This window comes from Cynocephalus volans, chromosome 16 (genome assembly GCF_027409185.1).
Source record: "Cynocephalus volans isolate mCynVol1 chromosome 16, mCynVol1.pri, whole genome shotgun sequence".
Taxonomy (NCBI): domain Eukaryota; kingdom Metazoa; phylum Chordata; class Mammalia; order Dermoptera; family Cynocephalidae; genus Cynocephalus; species Cynocephalus volans.
The window spans coordinates 192121-211884 of record NC_084475.1 but is presented as its reverse complement, the minus strand read 5'-3'; the positions used below and the strand labels follow the sequence as shown (position 1 = coordinate 211884).

General features: G+C 49.3%; 1 long non-coding RNA gene across 1 annotated transcript; it reads right to left on the bottom strand.

The window, feature by feature from the left end:
* Positions 1-1178: 1178 nt before the first annotated feature.
* On the bottom strand, positions 1179-8877 carry LOC134364385 (uncharacterized). Its single transcript, XR_010021848.1, has 3 exons — positions 8801-8877; positions 3159-3256; positions 1179-1293 (listed from the first exon to the last, which is right to left on the bottom strand). It is a non-coding gene; the product is annotated as an uncharacterized LOC134364385 (long non-coding RNA).
* Between the last annotated feature and the right edge of the window lie 10887 nt (positions 8878-19764).

Here is a 19764-nt window from a genome sequence, read left to right as displayed (position 1 = left end):
CCAGGCCCCACAAGAACCAGTCTGCGGGCTGGCCGGTTGCTCAGGTGGCCAGAGTGCGGTGCTGACACCACCAAGGTCCAGGCTTCCGTGCCTGCGCTGGCCAGCCACAGAAATAATAACGATAAATAAAATGTTGACTGGAGAGGTTCAGATATTAAAACAACAACAACAACAACAGCAACACAACCACAGAGCCCATCTGCCGCCCTCTCCCTCGACCCCTCCACTTCAGACCTGCTGTCTCTGCTGAGCTAGCCCAGGGCCTTTGTATGTGTGGTTCCCTCTGGCTGGTGAGCTCTTCCCCTGACCTGCTGGTCTGCTCCTCCTCCTGTCCTTCAGGTCTCAGCTGAAATGTCACCTCCCCAGAGAGGCCTCCCTGACTGCCTCAGCCTGTCACGTAATCCTATTTGCTGTCGTTATGCCACATATCGCCAATTAAAATGACCTGTCTGCCTTCCTCTCGAGGACATGACTTCTCTATGGGAAGGAAGCGAGTCTGCCTTGTTCGCCCTTGTATCTGCAGGTGTGGAGCAGGCCAGGCACACAGCAGCAGCTGGGTACATCTGGGTTTGAGATGCTTCGAGCCCTTCTCTGACCCTCAGAGAGTCCCTTCCCAGCAGTGAAGAGGACACTGTTTCTTTCCATCTTGACCCAGGAGAGAGACTCCAGCTAGGACAGTGGGAAGAAAGGAAAGGGAAGGGAGGAGGGGCTTGCCTTGGTGACAAGGAGGGACACGGCAGGTGCAGCAGAACTGTGGGCTGCGTTCACAGACTGACTCCCTCCCTCACATCCTGGTGGGGCAGCTCTCAGAAGCCTCCCTGCCCCTGTCCACGTTCCTGTCTCTGGCTCCCAGGCAAGGCAGATGCTCTCCTTCCTCCCCACCAGGTGGCTGAAAACCAACCAAGTGACAAAGAGTTAAGTCAGCCCTCCTAGCAACTCCAAAAAGCTGAGTTTCGGTAACACAATAGCAAAACCAAGCAGCTAGTTAGGAAAGATCTGGCCCAGATGAGTGAGCCGTCTGGGCAGTGCCACTCACTAAAGGCCTAAAGAGCAGTCACTCTGGCCATCTCCCCTCCCCCCCCGCCACAGCCCTTGTCCCACCAGGCAGCAGACCCAAGGGCTGACCAGTGGTGGCAGGAGGACACCAGACTGCTGGGGCTGGAGAAACCCCCCAGAGAACCCGAGCCAATGGGGACCTCAGGCTGCAGGATGCAGGTGGCGAGCTGGTTGCTAGGAGATGTCGGTGAGTGTGGGAGGGGTGATGTGGCCATGTGGGCAGAGCTGGAGCTGAATCTGGCAGGAGACATGGAAAGGAAAGGGCAGATCTGTCATCTTCATCTGCAAGATCACTGATAGCATGGAAAGGTGGCTGCCTAGATGCACCACGTGCCCCGGGCCTGGCTGGTCCCAATCCGTGGTCCAGGGAGCATCCCCAAGGCCCGGCCAGTTCCCCGGCTTGCTAGGGGAAGTGTTGGCTCCATGCTTTCCCTGGTGGCCTCCTTAGCTGGGCTTCTGGGGCTGAAAGATGTCTCAGGAAAGCAGATTGAGGCTCTGCTGAGTGAACAAGCCAGAGCACCCATGTTTTTTGTTAAGGTGGAGGAGATATCTGGGGGATGCCTTCCTGTTCATGTCTGTCCAAGTTTTGAAAATAAAATGTATCGGGAAATAGATACTTGTGCATCCATGTTTCACAGTATGATTCACAGTAGCCAGAAGGTGGAACAACCCAGGTGTCCCTCAGGGGATGGATAAACACAATGTGGCCATCACACACTGGAATACTATTCAGCCTTAAAAAGGAAGGAAGTTCTGACACACTCTACAACAGGGATGGACCGTGAGGACACTGTACTCAGTGACAGACGCCAGACACAAAAGGACAAACACTGTGTGATTCCACTCAGGAGGTCCCTAGAGTCGTCGGATCCACAGAGACAGAAAGTAGAATGGGGGGTGCCAAGGGCTGGGGAGGGGGACGGGGAGTGAGTGTTTAATAGGGACAGGGTTTCAGTTTGGGAAGATGAGAAAGTTCTGGAGATGACAGTGGCGATGGCTGCACAGCCATGTGAATGTGCTTAATGCCACTGAGCTGTGCACTAAACATGGCTGAGAAGGTGAATTTTATGCTACGTGTTTTTTACCACAATAAACTTTTAAAAATGTATTGGTTTCTCCCCTTATAAAAAACTTAGAAAATTCAGAAAAATTAAAAAAGGAAAACAAAACACTCAACTGCTATTAATAACACTCTATCTCCCTTCAGCTGTTTTTGTTTGTTTGTTTGTTTTTAATGCACTCTTGGTTATGGATGGACCGTTTATACCATTTGGATTCCTGCTTTTCTTCACTTGACATTATAACAACTTTGATTTATCACCTGTTTACTGTGTGCTTTGCATTTATACTTTATTTGCTCCTCATCCCCTCCCCCAGCCCCCGGCAACCACAAATCCACTTTCTGTCTCTGTGGATTGGCTTGCTCTGGACATTTCATAGAAATGGAATCACACATTATGTGGCCATTTGTGTCTGGCATCTGTCACTGAGCGTGACATGTTCAAGGTTCATCCATGTTGTAGCATGTGTCAGATCCTCATTCCTTTTCATGGCTGAGTGATATTCCAATATGTGGATACACATTGCTTTTACCCATTCATGAGTTGATGGACACTTGAATTGTTTCTACTTTTCAGCTATTATGAAGAGATATAGAGTTTTTGATAGCTGCATAAAATCAAATGAATGTTCTGGGGGACGTTGCTTTACTATTCCCCTACTAGTGGACATTTAGATTGCTTTTGTATTATAAATTACACAACAGATTGTTCCTAAGCAGTTGGGATTCTATCCCTCCAATAGATGCCCAAGAATGGAATTTCTTGACCAAAGGGCATGGACATATTAAGGCATATGAAACTTACACGCAACAAATTGCCTTCCAAATGAGCCTTGCCAGTGTCCCTGTCATTGTAAATGAAGGGCCCTCATTCTCTGCTCCCAGGTTAGGACTGTGCTCATTTTAAAAATGCTTTTCTGCACATGGATACAAGTTTAACAGGCTTCATTCTGGGATGTCTTCTCTCCTCGACCTCTCTTTCATCTACTCATTCATTTAATGAGTATTAAATGTATTCAATAGACAATCAGCAAACACTCACCATCTGAAAACAGTCATGCACCGGCTGGTTAGCTCACTTGGTTAGAGCATGGTGTTGATAACACCGAGGTCAAAGGTACAGATCTGTGTGCTAGCCAGCTGCCAAAAATAAAATAAAATAAAATAAATATGAAATGGAAGTCATCTACAGGATGGTGACCCCAGATGCCATCCCTCTCTAGGCTTCCAGAGCACTGGCCACCAGGCTGTGAGAAAAGCCCTACAGAGGCTGTCGATGTTTGGGGATTCCTCTACAGTGGCTGGCTCCCCCATAATGGCCCAGAGGGGAGCTGCCTTTGAGGCAAGGAGCTTTCTGTCACCTCTGTAGCACTCCACTCATAAATGTCAGCCAACGAAGAGACCAAAACCCACAAAGAGAAAATAAAAGTAACTTGGAGGAGAGAGAACATTTCTAGAAAAAACTCTTATGTATATTATCCTCAAAGAGATAATAGAAGATACAATAGCCAGGAAACAAGTATAAGTTGGCCTTTTAAAGAGGAACAATCAAAAAACGAGAGCAAGCCCTTGGAAATAAAAAATCTGATAGTCAAAATGCCAATAGAACATTTGGAAGAAAAAGCAAAGGAAATTTCCCAAAAAGTAGAATGAAATGACAAAAAGGAGAAAAAAAGGCAAGAAAATGAGAGTATCTACACAGGAAATGCAACGTATGACAAGAAAGTGTTCCAGAAAGAGAACAGAGAAACCAAAGTGGGAGAAATCACCAATTATATCATTCAAAGAAGTCTGCCAGGAAGAGAACGCACGACTGAGCCCACCAAGGGCGCAGCACAGTGGGTTAAAATAGCCCCATACAAAGCTCAAGACCATAAGAGTGCAGGATGTGGGTAAGAAGATTCTACAAACTTCCAGAGAGAGAGAGAGAGAGAGAGAACATGTGACAAGCAGAGGATGAAAGGGCAGGACAGTTTCAGAACACTCAGCTGCCCAAGACTGGAAGCTGAAAGACATGGGGCAAAGGAAATTATCCACTTCCCAGAATACTGTTCTCAGCCAAACCACCAATTTTACACAGGAGGGTAGGAGGAACATGCTCTCTCTGGAAACCCTAGGGGGCACACATTCCCCGCCCCCCAAAAGGGAGCAAACCAAGAAACAGGGAAACGTGGACCCAAGAAATAGGAGCTACATCCCAGGAATCCCCATGGAGTGAAGAAGAGAGAGGCCAGGACCACAGCTGGGTGGCAGCAGCCACAGGAGTGGAGAAGTCAGCTCTGCTGGGGAGGTTCTGGGAGAAAAGGAGTCGCAGACGCAAAAACTCCAGGTGATTACCAACTCTAGGGAAATCAAAAAGCATGTCCTAGAAAATCAGTGTTCCTGCGGCGTGGTTCTCACAGCCTGGCCCCACCAGCAACCTGGACATCCCCCCAGAGCTGTCAGTGGCTGGCCACAGGCTGCCCGCAGTGGCTCAGTGACTTACAGGAAGAGGTTCTCCAAGAGGGCAAGTGACTTACAGGAAGAGGTTCTCCACTACTTACAGGTAGTGGTAGTTGGGAGAGCTGCTGTCCAGGAGACAAAAGCAGGCAGCAAAGACAATGATGGCATTGAGACCTTCAGTGGAGTACCCCAGGAAGAGGTGGCCAGTGAGTGGTCTCCTGCCCTGAGCCCTGAGCCATGCTGTGCATTATCTCCCAAGTCCACCTCATCTCTGACCAGCCCCTTCACGCTGCCCACATGCTCAGGAGGGTACATTTCTGAGACACAGCAGCCTGGAAGGGGGCATGACAGCTACCATCAGAGGCACCCCTGTGTGGGCACCCAACACAATCCCAACTTGCATCCCTTGTCTTTCCATACTTTTTATAAGTACCCCCAGCAATGACACCCTAACACAAGCAATGATCAGAATATCAACAGGCAATCTAGCACGTTCTGCAACAAAAGTGACAAAAGAGATCCCCAGAAAACTCTCTCTGTTTCTTATCCCCAAATAAGAGTTGATAAAGAAGCATCAGCAAGCAACGTTCTCATACAAATGAGGAGGGAGGCCCAGATGCAAATCCTCAAATCTTTCCCAAAATGAGATGACTGCCTCTGCGGTGACCCCTCGTCCCAAACACAAGGAACAACCTGTGCCCCAACAGGCAACTCTTCAGCCACCCCTTGCAATACAGATATCTCTGTTCCCAAGTTACAGATGGATAAGAGCCGTTAAACCGAATATCCTCTTCCCCAAGGAATGTTGGGGACCCCACGCAGAACATGAAAGACGACAGTAGCATTGACAAGACAGAAGACACCCCCCACCCCGTAGTGCAGCAGGTGATGAGGGACCAGCAATCAAACCTTCTCAGAATATTTCCTGCACTCAGCAGACCCCTCTTATTTGCCGCGTCCCCAGCTGACTCTCAGAACATCTACTGGTCAGGGGTGCTAGAGGAAAGGAAGGAGAGAGGTGAGGGTCAGGCTGAGAGGTGCAGAGAGAGGTAAGTAGTATAAGGAAAAAAAGAAAAAGATGGAAGAGGCTGGCCAGTTAGTTCAGCTGATTAGAGCACGGCGTATAACACCAAGGTCAAGAGCTCAGACTGGCCATCCGCAAAAAAAAAAAGAGAGAGAAATGGAAAAAGGAGACCTCCCATGTTGTCCCAAACCAGGCGATGAATTCCCAAGGCCCTAAACAGCAACAACAAAACCAGGCTCTCGAGGACAAGCTGAAGCAGAAGAAAAGGAATTCGGGGCTCATGAGAAAAGGCAGTCTGGAGAAAGAGTAGGCGTGTTAGATAGCCTGTAAGTTGGCCACCAAGAATCCTTGCCACTTGGTATTCATGTTCTGTGTAGTCCCCTCCTACACTGAATCAGACATGACCCAGGTGATCAATACAGTGCTTCAAAACGACAGCGTGTGACATCTGACATAGCATCATAGAACACACTGAAGCTTCCTGGTCGGTCTCTCACAATGCTCCCTCTAGGGGAAGCCACCTGCCACAACATGGTGATACCCAGGCAGCCTGGTGGAGAGGATCCCACTTGCCAGCACCTAATTGCTAGCCATGACAATGAGCCACCTTGGAAGGAGGTCTCTGGCCCCAAATTCTAATTAACGATATGTATGCTAAAATGTTCAGAGGCAAAGCCTGCTGCTGTCTGCATGGGGAAGCAGCGGCTCACGCCAGCCCCTCTCCACCCTGCAGGCCCCACTGGCTGCCCCCGTGACCTCCTCAGCCTCGCCCACCTCCCGCCGCCTTGTAGACCAAGGGTGATGCCCTGTGTACCAGAATACTCATTGAAACCTTTACAAAATAGCGACAAAACAAAAGCAAAAAATGGGAATACTCAGTATAGGTATGGATATGAGAGACGTGAATTCGCATTTGTTCCGATAACAGGTGATGCTAATGGACCCGTGGTGCCTAAGAAGAAACTGGATCACAGCATGGTGTCAACGAGCCTTAAAAACTGGTCACAGTCTGGCTGGCTAGACTGGGTGGTTAGAGCACAGCTTTGTAACTCCAAGGTCAAGGGTTTGCTTTCCCATATCAGCCAGCTGCCAAAAAAAAAAAAAAAAAAAGAAAGAAAGAAAGAAAAAGAAAACGTTACAGTATACGAGAGGACTTCCAAAAGTTCATGGACAGATTCGTATATCTTTTAATTCCATTTTTCCACGCACTTTTTGAAGTACCCTTGTATTGGAGTTAAGTGAAAGAAAAGCATCTACCTTCCAGGCTTGATTAGTTGCTCACAACATGACAACACAGCAAAACTTAATCACTGCAGCATGCTGTCTGCTAGCTCCGACCAGCAGAGTAATCTCTGTTTTATTTCTCCACGGCTCTAAGCCCTTTTCAAAATGATTCCCTGACAGTTAACGTATGTTCATCTTTTGAAAACAATAATCATCAATTAGACATTTGAGCCAATTAGCATTTGGTTCTTCTCATCCTCCCATTAAGAGCAATAAGTTGATCACTTAGAATCCAACTATAAAATTAATCACTTCGCACAAGGGAAATTTCTTTAACTTTGGAGACATTACAGCCTCTCCATTTGTGATCACTGATCACAGTGAGCAATGGAAATTTTGTAACTGATTATTTTAGGCACTTTGGGCATCACTTTCTTTGTAATACAGGGAACATTTCAGTCAGCTGGGAAGAAGTCCACAAAATAATTAACATAAGATAGGGAGACTTCTGTATATGGCAACATGGAAGGCTAATTACTCAGGTAAATACTCCCACTACAGAACACGTAAAAAGGCTATAAATATAATGGTAAGAAAAAAATGTTTTTTCAATGAAGTAACAAGAATGAAAGGCAAATCGATCAAAAAAAAAAAAAAAAAACACAGCAATGCAGAGAGATAAACTAGTAAAGATTGCAACCTCCCTAAGGAATCCTACCAATCTTCATTGATCTAGGATTTTGTTTCAATTGGGGACAATAAAGCTAGATACTGAAAGATCTAGCAAAAAGTTAAATTGAAAAAACACCCACTCCCTTAAAAGGAACCAGCCAGTATATTGCATTCCTTAGCTTCTCTGGGTAGTAGGGAAAAGTCTTCCCTGAAAATTCAAAACTACAAGCAAATACCAACGTGGAATTAGGGTCTGAATTTTCACTACCTGTAAGGCCCCAAAGACCTAAGACAAGAATTCCGTTTCAAGTGTCCCCGGGTCAGCAGTGCCCACACGTGCCTAAACAAAAGCAAATAACACTCTCAAAGAAATCTAAGACTACAAAAAAAAGAAAGAAAGAAAAGAAAAAGAAAAACCAAAAACTTACAAATAAAGTTTCAGTGAACAGAAGCTCACTATCAAACACTGCAATAGAGTTGAGGAAAAAAGATTATGAAATCAAAAGTGGAATCAGACCCACAAAGAGAGAGAAACAACTGTCCGAGTAGACCCAGAGAGTCTTCAGATATTGGAATGATCAGATATAGAATGCATCCAATACACCAGCAAAACCATCATCCCTCACCGAGATTATTCCTGTAGCCTCCAAACAGGTCCATTACCTTCTCCCTTGCACTTCTTTAGTCTGTTCTCAGCACAACACATCAAGAGGTTCTTTTAAAATGTAAATGACATTATGTGTAAAAGCTGACATTCTCAAAGTGGCCAGTGAGACCCTCCACCGTCTAGCCTGCAATCAGATCTCTGAACTGATGTGGTACAGATGGTCCCCAAGTTCCAATGGTTCTACATATGATTATTAAATTTTATGATGGTGCGAAAGCTATAGGTATTCAGTAAAAATTGTACTTCAACCATACAACCATTCTGTTGTTCACTTTTAGTTCCACGTTCAATAAATTACGTGAGATAGTCAATACTTTATTATAAAAAAGGCTTTGCATTAGATGGCTTTGCCCAACTGTAGGCTAACATCAGTGTTTTGAGTACAGTTAAGGTAGGCTAAGATAAGCTATGATGTTCACCAGGTTAGGTATACTAAATGCATTTTTTTTTTTTTTTTTTTTATAAAAGATGACCGGTAAGGGGATCTTAACCCTTGACTTGGTGTTGTCAGCACCACGCTCAGCCAGTGAGCGAACCGGCCATCCGTATATGGGATCCGAACCCGGAGCCTTGGTGTTATCAGCACCGCACTCTCCTGAGTGAGCCACGGGCCGGCCCCTAAATGCATTTTTGACTTAAAATATTTTCAACTTACAATGAGTTTATGGGCTTCTGGTGCCTGAAGAAAACGGGGCAAGGAGCTCAGAACCCATGTCTTCTGCTTGTCACAGTTCCCATAGCTGTGGCGCTGGTTGATGGAGTTTGGATGTGTTGTCCCCTCCAAAACTCACGTGGAAGTTTGATCCCCAGGGTGGCAGTGTTGGAAACTGATTGAGTCAGGGGGCAGATCCCTCACGAACAGATTAGTGCTCTCCCTGGAGGAGAAGGGACAGTGAGTGAGTTCTCGCTCTATTAGTTCCCGAGAGAGCTGATTGTTTAAAGGACCCTGGCACCTGCTCTCTCTCTCTCTCTCTTGCCTCCTCTTGCCATGTGATCTGCTTGTACCCGCCGGCTGCCTGTCTCTTTCTGCCATGAGTAGAAGCAGCCTGAGGCCAGTGCCAGGTGCAGCTGTCCCCAAATCATAAGCCCAATAAACCTCTTTTCCTTATAAATTACCCAGTCTCAGGTATTTCTGTTATAGTAACACAAAACGGACTAACAGAGTCAAAGCCAGCCTGTTGTCTTATATTAACATACACAGATACTTCTTCCTTTTCACACAAAATGTTCCATTGATCGTAACAAAATGAAAACCACCACTGAGCCCAGCCGGCAAAGATGGCCACCGTCCACATGCTGGTGTTTTTCATCCTCTTTATTTTCCCGAGGTATGTGGGTTCTGTGCGTGTGTCCAAGCCATCTAAGTTTGAAAATAGGATGGTAGAATTCATTCGACTCTACATAAAAAGTTTTAAGTATGTTTCTTTGTGAACATCACTCTCCAGGCATCACTGTCATGCAAAGTAAAAGGCACATGTCTAAAGTGCACAGTGTCTCTGAGTGACAAGTTTCCATGTCTGTACTTGTACACACCCGTGAAACCATCACCACAGTCAAGGGTGAATACATACATCCGCCTTGAAGGGTTCCTCCAGCCCCACCTGGCCCCCAGGCGACCACTGATTCTGTCACTGTAGATTAGTTCTATTCAACTATGATCTCAACCCATATCTGGAAATCTGCCACGTGCCAGGTACTGTGGTGGGCTTGGGATACAGCGTGTATGAGAGACACCTCAGCCACCGTGAGGTGTGCAGTCCACTGGGGAAGATGGGTACGAAGTCATCAGATGGAGAGGACCACTTTGAGATTGTGACCAACACCAGGGACAGAATTTTACAGGGTAGGTGGAAGAAGGGCTTTGGGTAGACGGTGAAGGCTCCCTGAGGAGGAGCCTTTGAGTGAAATCAGAATGCCAGGGATTAAGTCATGTGGAAATCTGGGGAGAGTGATTCAGGCAGCAAGAACCACCCATGCAAAGGCCCTGAGGCAGGACTGTGCCTGGTGTGTGGGAGGAGCAGCCGTGTGGCCAGAGCAGAGAAAGCAAGGGGGCAGTAGGAGGGGGCCCCTTGGGCTTTGCTGAAGCATTTGCATTTCATTCTCAATGTGCTGGGGACACAGGGGGACAGCGGGTAAAGAGAGGAGGGACGTGGCCTGAACTTCATTGAATCTGGAAATGTCGCCAGCTGCTGGAGGGCAGTTATCAAGATGAAACGAGATCATGCAGCTGGTGCTAGGGACACCTGAGGGCTCAAGCTGTAGCTCCCTCGGGGCCCTCGGGCATCACCTTGAGTCTCCATCAACTTTGGACTGCAGCAGGCGATGTGGACAAAGACGTCCTCTGGCAACGACATCGCACCCTCTCTCAGGAACCCAGAGAGACTAGATTCAGTGGCTTTGGTCTCTTCCTGGGGACTTTTTGTTTCTTAATTGATGAAACATAAGCAAATGTCCCTCGAAACCATCATGGTTTCTCCCCAGAGGCCTCATCCATTGGTACGTGTCCTCACTCTTTGATCCTGTATAGGAATGGCCGGTGCATTCACTGGCTGAGTGCCGGTCACGAAAAAGACCAAAAAAAAAAAAAAAAAAAAAAAGTAAAATAAAATAAAATAAAATAAAATAAAAAACATTTTTCTGTAGACTCTTCAGTATTGTGTGTTCGCCTTCAGTGTTTTATGCAGATAGCATCCTGCTGTCCCTGTCTTGCTTCTACACTTTTTTCACTTAGCCTCAAGTCTGGGATCTACAAGGCCACATTCCCCTTTTCACAGTTGTATGATACTCTATCCTCAGGGCATACCAGGAGTTAGTCACTCAGTCCCCTGCTGAGGGACACATAGCTTGTTGCCAGCCTTCCACTGTCCCAAGCCATAGGAGCATGGGGGAAATGTGTTCAACCAGGGGTTAGCAAACTCTGACCCCCAGGCTGAGTCCAGCCCACTGCCTGTTATTGTAAATAAAGTTTCATTGGCACATGGCCATGCCTATTCATTCATGTCTCATCCACAAGGGCTCTCCCACTGCACTGGCAGAGCTGAGCAGCTGTAACCAAGCCCAGGTGGCTGCAAAACCTAAAAATTTCACCATCCAGATCTTTACAGAAAAAGTTTGCTATCCTCAACCTACTCTCTGTTTTTTTTTTTTTTTTTTTTCTCTTTCACAGTGGAAAAACTTTGGCCACTACTAGAGAACTAAATGGATCTTTGGTCATATTGCAGTGGACATACAATCTTGGCTTCTTTTGACATTTCAACCCTAATTTTGAGAGTTACCAATGGAAACTGAGGCCCAGAGAGTTGGTGGAGGCAGGATGTGAATACCCAGGCTGGCTGAATCCCCCACCCCTGAAACTCCAGGCTAGGGGTGGTAGCAGTGACTTCCTGCTGATGCTAACTCCATGCGGCTCCTAGGGTACCAGGGTAACCAAGCCCCTACTTTGAATTCTTCCTGTAGAGAACTCCAGGCGGCTCCTGATTTACCTCATCAGATGCACACTCCCTGCAGCCTTCCAGCCCCCTGCATACAGTCTGTCTCCTAACACATGCTCAGGCTCCCAGATGTGCTCCTCAAGGGGCCTGGCTTTGGGAGAGGGAAAGGAGGAAGCATGCAGGCAGAATTTGCTGAGCAAATGAACTCAGCATTTGACATCTAGGTTCACATCTTTAGGTACCTGTTGTCCGTTTGACAGTGACAGTCATTATTTTCCCCTTTAGCACTGGCCCAGGCCAGTGGAGCTGGATGATGTTGGGGACAGACAGGGGGCAGGAGGGGAGGGACATCATGAGGGCAGCCGATTGTCCAAGAGGGGCAAGTGAAAGAAGGGGTGTTGTGCCCACCTTGGGTAGGTGCTCTTATGGTGCCCATTTCACAGATGAGAAAGCAGAGGCCTGGCATGAAGGATTCAAATGGGTCTGATGAACCCATGGGCTATGTATGCCCTTAGCCACGTGCTAAGTGGGGTGGATGAAAGGAGCCTAGCTTTGGGCCACCGGGGAAATCAGGGCCCAGAGAGGAAGAGACTTGCCCGAGGTCACACAGCAGGTTGTCAGAGCATGTGACCACTGAACCATCCTGCCTTCTGGACTGGGGAGAGGACAGCAGAGGAACCAGCTGGACAGGAGGAGCCCGGCCCTCCTTCTTGAGTCCCAAGCTGGAAATGGTGGGCAAGTCGCTTCTCCTCCTCGCTGAGCTCAGTTTCCTCTCCTGGAAAATGGGGATCAGAACAACCCCGGCCTGGTTACCGTGAAGATGCGATGATGTGGGACCCGTGCACTCGGCAGGACACTCGCTCCTGATCACACTTCCCAGTGTGCCAGTTACAGCCCGTGTTTGAGCCTTCGAGGTCCTCGGCCAGTGCTTGAAAGACACCCAGCCCAGGGGGGGACTCAAGGCTGTCTGTTGCCTTTGGGTGCTTTGGGGGGGGGAGGGGGGCTCTGCATTGTGCTCGGGGCTGTAGCGAGACCACAAGAATGTTACCATTTGGTGACAACGTGTGCCAGAGCGTTCACCCTGTGATATGCTTTTGTGGACCTATGACTGACTGTAGGGGCAGCGAGTAGGGAGGGAGATGTGGAATTTGTGCTCTGGAGCCGGCCCACCTGGGTGTTCAAGTCCCAGCTCCACCACCTCTCTGGACCTCAGTTTCCTCATCTGTAAAATGGGCTATAAGGAGTGCCTACCTCCTAGGATTATTGTGAGGATTAAGTGAGTTTATTCCTATAGAATGCCTGGCACATGGCAAGTGCTAGAGGCAGACACATCCTTAGGTGACCCCAATGAGTCACCCCCCCCACCATGGTCACTCTTCCCTTTAAGTTCAGCAGAAGCTAAGATTTGCTTCCAGCCAGCAGGATACTGGGGGGAGGGAAGATCCATGCATTTAAAAATTTTTTAAATACATATTTAAATTGAAAAATTGGCAAAAGTGATAGATGTCAGTCCTATGACTAGACTACATTATATATTAAGACTCCATCATAGCCCACTGGAGCAAGAAAATCTCCCACTGTCCTGTAGGAAGGAAACAGCCCAGTTGGTAACTGTCTGGAGAGGGATCCACATGGCAGCCAGTGAGAAAACAGGGACGACAAACACGCAAGCTTGGGAAAAGATCCTGAGCTCTGGAAAAGGAAAAACATAGGCTTCATCCTGGGAACTTCCGGGTGCCTCGATGTGCCCCTCTGAGAAATGGGGATAACGGTCATCCCCGCCGTGCACCTGACAGTGCCCAACAAATGGCAAATGGTCTATCGTTGCCACCATTTACCAGCCTGCACGGGGGTCTGGGATGCCCCGCGAGGCAGGGACAGCGTGGCACCTGCTGGCATGTGTTTGAGGCCCGGCAGCCAGGGAGCCTAGCTGCTTTCAGAAGCTCTTGGTTCTCTTGGGCACAGAACTGAAAAGAATAAACCCAGCCCGTATTGGCTTCGGTGTGCGAATCCTCCATCTGATGGTCGTGACTGCTAAATCGGCCGTTTCCTTTCCTGTTTTGAAGTTTTAGACTTTCTTGATTTCAAAATGATTCACGATCATTTTGTGAATGATGGAAAGAAGAGAAAATTCCAAAGAAGAAAAAAAAAATTTAAAGGAAGGAAAAACACAAAGGCTTGCCAGTCACTGTAACTGTGACGTTCGTGTACTGCCCGCAGGTATTTGTGGAGCAGGTGCTGGGTGCTGTCCCTGGGCTGGGCAGGCAGATGCCGTGGGGAGTGAACCAGTGCCAGCCCCTGCCCTGGCCGCCCTCCTGGGCAAAGCCGAGGCTACAGGTCATGGAGGTCAGGGTGGGTAGACACATAGGCACTGTAGGAGCCACAAGGAGTTACTTGGCCCAGGCTGGCACATCAAGGAGGACTTCCTGGAGGAGGCGATGCCTCAGGCAAGTCCTGGAGGTGAAGCTGGGAGTATAAAGAAAAATGGCAGGATAACCAGGTAGAGGTGACCAGCACGGGGACAGGTGTCCTTGAGATGGGCAAGCAGGGAGGGTGTGGATACCTGGGGGAAAGGCATTGTAGGACAGTGAGTCTCAACCAGGGGTGATTTGCTCCCCAGGTGACATTTGGCAATGTCTGGGGACATTTGTTGTTGTCACAACTGGGGAGTGCTCCTTGGGTGGAGTAGCTGAGGGCCAGGGACACTGGTCAGCACCTGCAGTGCCCAGGACACCCCACCACAGAGAGTGACCCAGCTCCAAATGCCCACAGTGCTGAGGCTGAGAGATTGTGGTCTAGATCCATCCATTCTCATGAGAAACCCAGGAGATGCAGACCCAGCAAGTGCAAAGGTCCTGGGGCAGGTCTCTAAAGACGCAGAAGCCAGAGAGCCAGTGACTTGCCAGAAGCCTCCAGCCCCCGACAGCCCCATAGGCCCTGCTCCCACCCTGTTTATTTCTTCATGAACAGCCCCTGTCCTGGGCCTCCTGCAGGTACACCAGTTGTGACCCAACTTCCTCCAGCTGATAATCAATCAGAGATTTGGCTTAGCAGGCTCTGGAGGCTTCCAGGTGCACAGCCTCATGTTTCTGTGCCCCGACCCATCCCCTGATGTGGCTGAGGTATGCCAGCTGTGTCAGGGAGTAGATTCCAGGGACAAGTGCCTTTTGGGAGGTGAATGCTGGATTTAAGTTCCTGGAGGCCAGATCCCAGATACATTGGGTTCCTCCGCATCCCTTCCCCATAACTTGTTTTGGGAGGAAGAAAGAGGAGGAAGTGGCTGGGGAAAGTGCCTCTCTGGCTCCTGGGAGAGTTGGTGGGTTTTCCTTTTGATTCTGTCACCGACTCACCCTGCACAGCCGAGGCCCAGGGCGCTCTGAGCTTCCTGCTCAAGTCTCCACGGAGACGGAGCCTGTCTCCAGCCTCAGCTGAGCCCAAGCTCCAGGGCCTGGGCAGGGCCAGGGTTCAAAATGTTGAGGGGGGACTGCTGACCCCTCTCCATGGCGCTCTGCCGTGTCTAGGGGTGCTGGTCACAACAATGATCACAGCCACTGATTGAGTGCAAAGGATGTCCTGGGCACCACGCGACACTCACATTTTAGCTCATTGCATGCACAACAGGGACTTGACCCTGTTCTCTCTTTAGTCCCACCTGGCAAATAGGGGAACTGGGGCTCAGCTGCCTGAAGCGTGGGGAAGACAGTATAGGATTGTGGGAGGTGTGTGGGCTTCTGAGTCAGCCTCCCTGGGTTTAGATTTCACAACTTTTTTTTAACGGGGATCGAACCCTGGACCGTGGTTTGATCCAATAGCACCAGCTCGAACCAATTGAGCTACCTGGCCAGCCCTAGTTTCCATCATTCTTGCTGTGTGACCCTGTGTGAGTGACTTGACCTCTCTGGGCCTCAATTCCCCCATCTGTAAAATGGGTGTAGGAACAGTACTTACTCCTAAGGTTGCTCTGAGAACTGGTTGGGGACGGGGTGAACGCATCTGGGGAACAAAATTTAACGGGGCACCGAAAAACATCAGTCATTAAGATAACTAATATTCTAAAGCAATAATTTTTTACAATCAGAATTAATGCCCCCCGAATCCATGATAAACAGTGTCAACATTTTATTTATTTATTTATTTGTGTGTGTGTGTGTGTGTGTGTGTGTGTGTTTGTGTGTGTGTGTGTGTGTGTGTACATTTTAAATACAGATAGCATCGGCATTACCGACACGTCCTCTTGGCTCGCTGTGACATGATTAGTGATCCTATATTAAACCTAGAACAGGGTCTGGCCAGTTAGCTCGACTGGTTAGAGCACGATGTTGATAACACCAAGGCCCAGAGTTCGGGTCCCTTTACCGGCTAGCGCCTGTTCCTGAGGCAGCTGTCATTGCTGTGCACGAGTGACACGCTCACACGTGCCAGAGACACTTATGGAGGCGCCACACACAACTGTGCGCGGCTCTGGGTGTTTTTCCTGTTGTTATTAGTGGGAACCTGCGTTCCTTCTAGTCGCTCATATGATCACTGATGACTTCGCTCCTCCAATGCCGAGCTCGCCTCCTCCAGGAAAGCGCCTCCACAGTCGGGATCCGGCGGTGCTGCCTCAGTTTCCCCGCACGCCCGGGCGCGGCCGCTGGGGGCGCTGCGGAGCTGCCTTTGTGGCGGCCACCGGGGCGGGGGCGCGGGCCGGGCCTGGGGGTGCGGTTGCGTCCGCCGCTGCAGCTGCAAGTCGCCGCCGGTCCCGCGCGCGCCATGGCCCGTGGGTGGCAGCGAAGGGCCCGAGCCCCCCGGGGCCCAGACCGAGGGCAGGAAGGACCTGGACACCATCAAGCTCTTCCTGGGTACAGGATTCCTTTGGGGGCTGATGAAGATGCTCCGGAATTAGAAAGTCGTGATGACTTCACCACTTTGTGAATATTCTAAAAACCGCTGACTTGTTCATTTGAAAGGGTAAAGGTTATGATGTGTCCATGATATCTCAATAAAGTGGTTATTTTAAAAGGAGAACGTGTGGATAAAAGAAGGGGGTCTGGAAAAAGAAAAGGGACAGTGCGATAGCAGATCCAGTTCCTGTTCTATCCCCTTTTATTCCTCTTCCGAATTCTGTCCCCTTCCCTGGACCCCCCCCACCCACGTTGACAGCCGATTTGAAGTTCCCGACCCACTGGTGAGGGCGTGGCCATGACTCGCTATGGCCAATGGGATGATTGCAGAGGTGATGGGCAGAAGATGCTCCAATAAGGCTCGGCTGCCTGCAGGGCGCGTTTCTGTGAGCCGAGCTCGGCCTCTGCTGGCTTCCTGGTCCCTTAGAACAGAATACCTGAAACTGGGGAAAGTATTAAGAAATGACATTTATTTCTCACCATTTTGGAGGCTGGGAAGTCCGCAGTCCAGGGTGCGCATCTGGTCAGGGCCTTCCTTCTTCTGGGAGGGGGCTCTGTACGAGGTCCAGGGACCACCCTGGTGTCATGGCGAGGATGACCTGAGCAAGAGCTCACCTGTTCACCTGCTCTCCTCACAGAGCTGACTCAGTCAGCAAACACCAGCTGAGCTGCTTCTGTGGGTCCAGCTCTGGGAACAGGAAGAGCCCCCCCATCACAGATCTGGGGGAGACATGGCAGGCGGGGAGGAAGAGAGGGAGGGAATGAGGGAGGGGTGCTGGGTGCTTAGTTAGGGGGATGGGGGGCTGTGGGGGAGCCCAGGAATGGAGCTGTGACGTGGCTCACCCTGAAGGAGGTGGGGAGCCTGGAGGTGACACTTGCGTAGAGACGTGAATGCGGAGCCAGCCAGGGTGGAATCTCCAGGCGGAGGACACAGCCTGTGCAAAGGCCCTGGGGCAGGACTGAGCCTGACATGTGGGAGGAAGAGCGAGGAGGCCCATGTTCCTCTAGTCGCTGATTTTATCGCTATGATTGTCATTCTTATTGATGAGTTCCCTACTCAAGTGCCAAGCACGCCTCCTCGTGGAAGGCGCCTCCAGAAGCGGGATCCGGCCACGCGGCCTGTTTCCCCGCGCGCCGGCGGGCGGGCGGGGCGTGGTCGGGCGCGGCCGCTGGGGGCGCTGCGGAGCTGCCTTAGTGGCGGCCGGCGGGGCGGGGGGCGGGCCCGGCGCGGGCTCCCTGGACAGCTGACAGTCTAGAAAGCAGACAAGCTAGGATCAGAGGCTGCTCTGCTCTCCCTGAGCATCATAGAGGCCAACAGCCTCCCCCGTTTTTCTGCATCCCTTTCCCAGTGTGTGTGGTGCGTATGTGCCTGCCTCTACCTTCGTCCTTCAATTTGGCTCAGTCCGGATCATTCCATCAATTTATCCCTCTGCAGGGGCATCCAGCAGGACCTGGGATCCCCCAAGGGTGGGACTATTAGCAGTCGGGCCACCCGCTGACTGCCGGCCAAATCCGATTCTGTGCCCAGTCATGGGTTCCCCATAGGGCATATACTTGGGCATCGCCTGGCTCAGTCACCTGAGTGGCTCTGCGGGGCTGACTCATCCTTTAGGCACTGTGCCCAGGGCTATCAGGTTTGGAATGTGTATGGTGCAGGCCTTTGGAGGCAACATTACAAGTCGAGTATGAGAAGATTCCTTTAAAACCTCTGAGGAAAAGAGTCCGAGAAGCTTCCCCCTTTAGAATCCAGCATAACTTAGTGAAATGAAGAAGCGGTCGTTAGAACTCACGTAGAGCTCAAAAGAGTTTCGTTTTGAATACTATACACGAAATCACTTTGGAAGGGGCATTCACACAGGGTTCGAAAACTGTGTTGGATATCTCTGTCACAAGCACTAACTGGAGGTTGCCCAGTTAGAAGCAAGTTTAACTTTAAGGAAACAAGCACCAGAATGTGCATCTGACATCTAGCTGGCAGGAATTCAGGTTTGGAACTTGTATGGTGCAGGCCTTTGGAGGCAACATTCCAAGTCAAGTCAGAAGATTCCTTGAAAGCCTCTGAGAAAAAGAGTCCGAGAAGCTTCCTCCTTTAGAATTCAGCATAACTCAGTGAACTGAAGAAGCATTAGTTAGAACTCTTGTAGAGCTCAAAGGAGTTTTGTTCTGCAAACTCTATGGGAAATCACATTGGAACGGGCATTCACACAGGATTCGAAAACCGTGTTGGATATTTCTGTCACAAACACTCACTGGAGGTTTCCCAGTTAGAAGCAAGTTTAACATTAAGGAAAAAAGCACAAGAAAGTGTATGTCACATCTAGGTGGCAGGAATTCAGGTTTGGAAGTCGTATGGTTCAGGCCTTTGGAAGCAATATTCAAAGTCGATTTTGAGAAGTTTCCTTGGAAACCTATGGGAAAAGAGTCCGAGAAGCCCCCCCCTTTAGAATCCAGCATAACTCGGTGAACTGAAGAAGTGGTAGATAGACCTCTCATACAGCTCAAAGGAGATTCATTTTGCAACCTATAGACGAATTAACATTGAAACGAGCATACACGTATGGAGAGAAAACACTGTTGCATATCCCTGAAGCAAACAGTCACCGGATGTTTCCCAGTCAGAAACAAGTTTAACTTTAAGGAAACAAGCACCAGAATGTTCATCTCCAATCTAGCTTGCAGGAATTAAGGTTATGAAGGTGTATGTTTTCGGATTTCCATGGCAATATTGGTACAAGAGTCTGAGATGTTTCCTGGAAAATCGATACGAAAGATAGTCCCAAAGCTTCCCCCATTAGAATACAGCATAACTCAGTGAACTGAAGAAGTGTTGAAAAGCCTTCGCATACAGCTTAAAGGAGTTTGGTTTTGCATCCTCTAGGCGAAATAACATTGGAATGGGCATTCACTACGGAGAAAAAAACACTGTTGCATATCTCTAAAGCAAGCAGTCTCTGGAGGTTTCCCAGTTAGAAGCAAGTTTAACTTTAAGGAAACAAGCACCAGAAAGTGCATCTTCGATCTAGCTGGCAGGAATGAGACACCGGAAGTTTTATGTTTAAGGCCTATGGGGGCAATACAGGAATTAGTTTCTGAGATGTTTCCTTGAAAATCTCGGCGAAAGAGAGTCCCAGAAGTGGATATTTGGAGCAGGGATGTGGAACGGGGGCTTGCTCCATCCAGTCCACGCATCGGCCTGGCATTGCATGTGCCTCCAGGCGCGGTGCGCCCCTCCTCCCCCTCGCCCCCACCCCCACCGCCCGCTTTCTTCAGCAGAGGTCGGGCCACTCTGCGCCGACAGTCTCCCT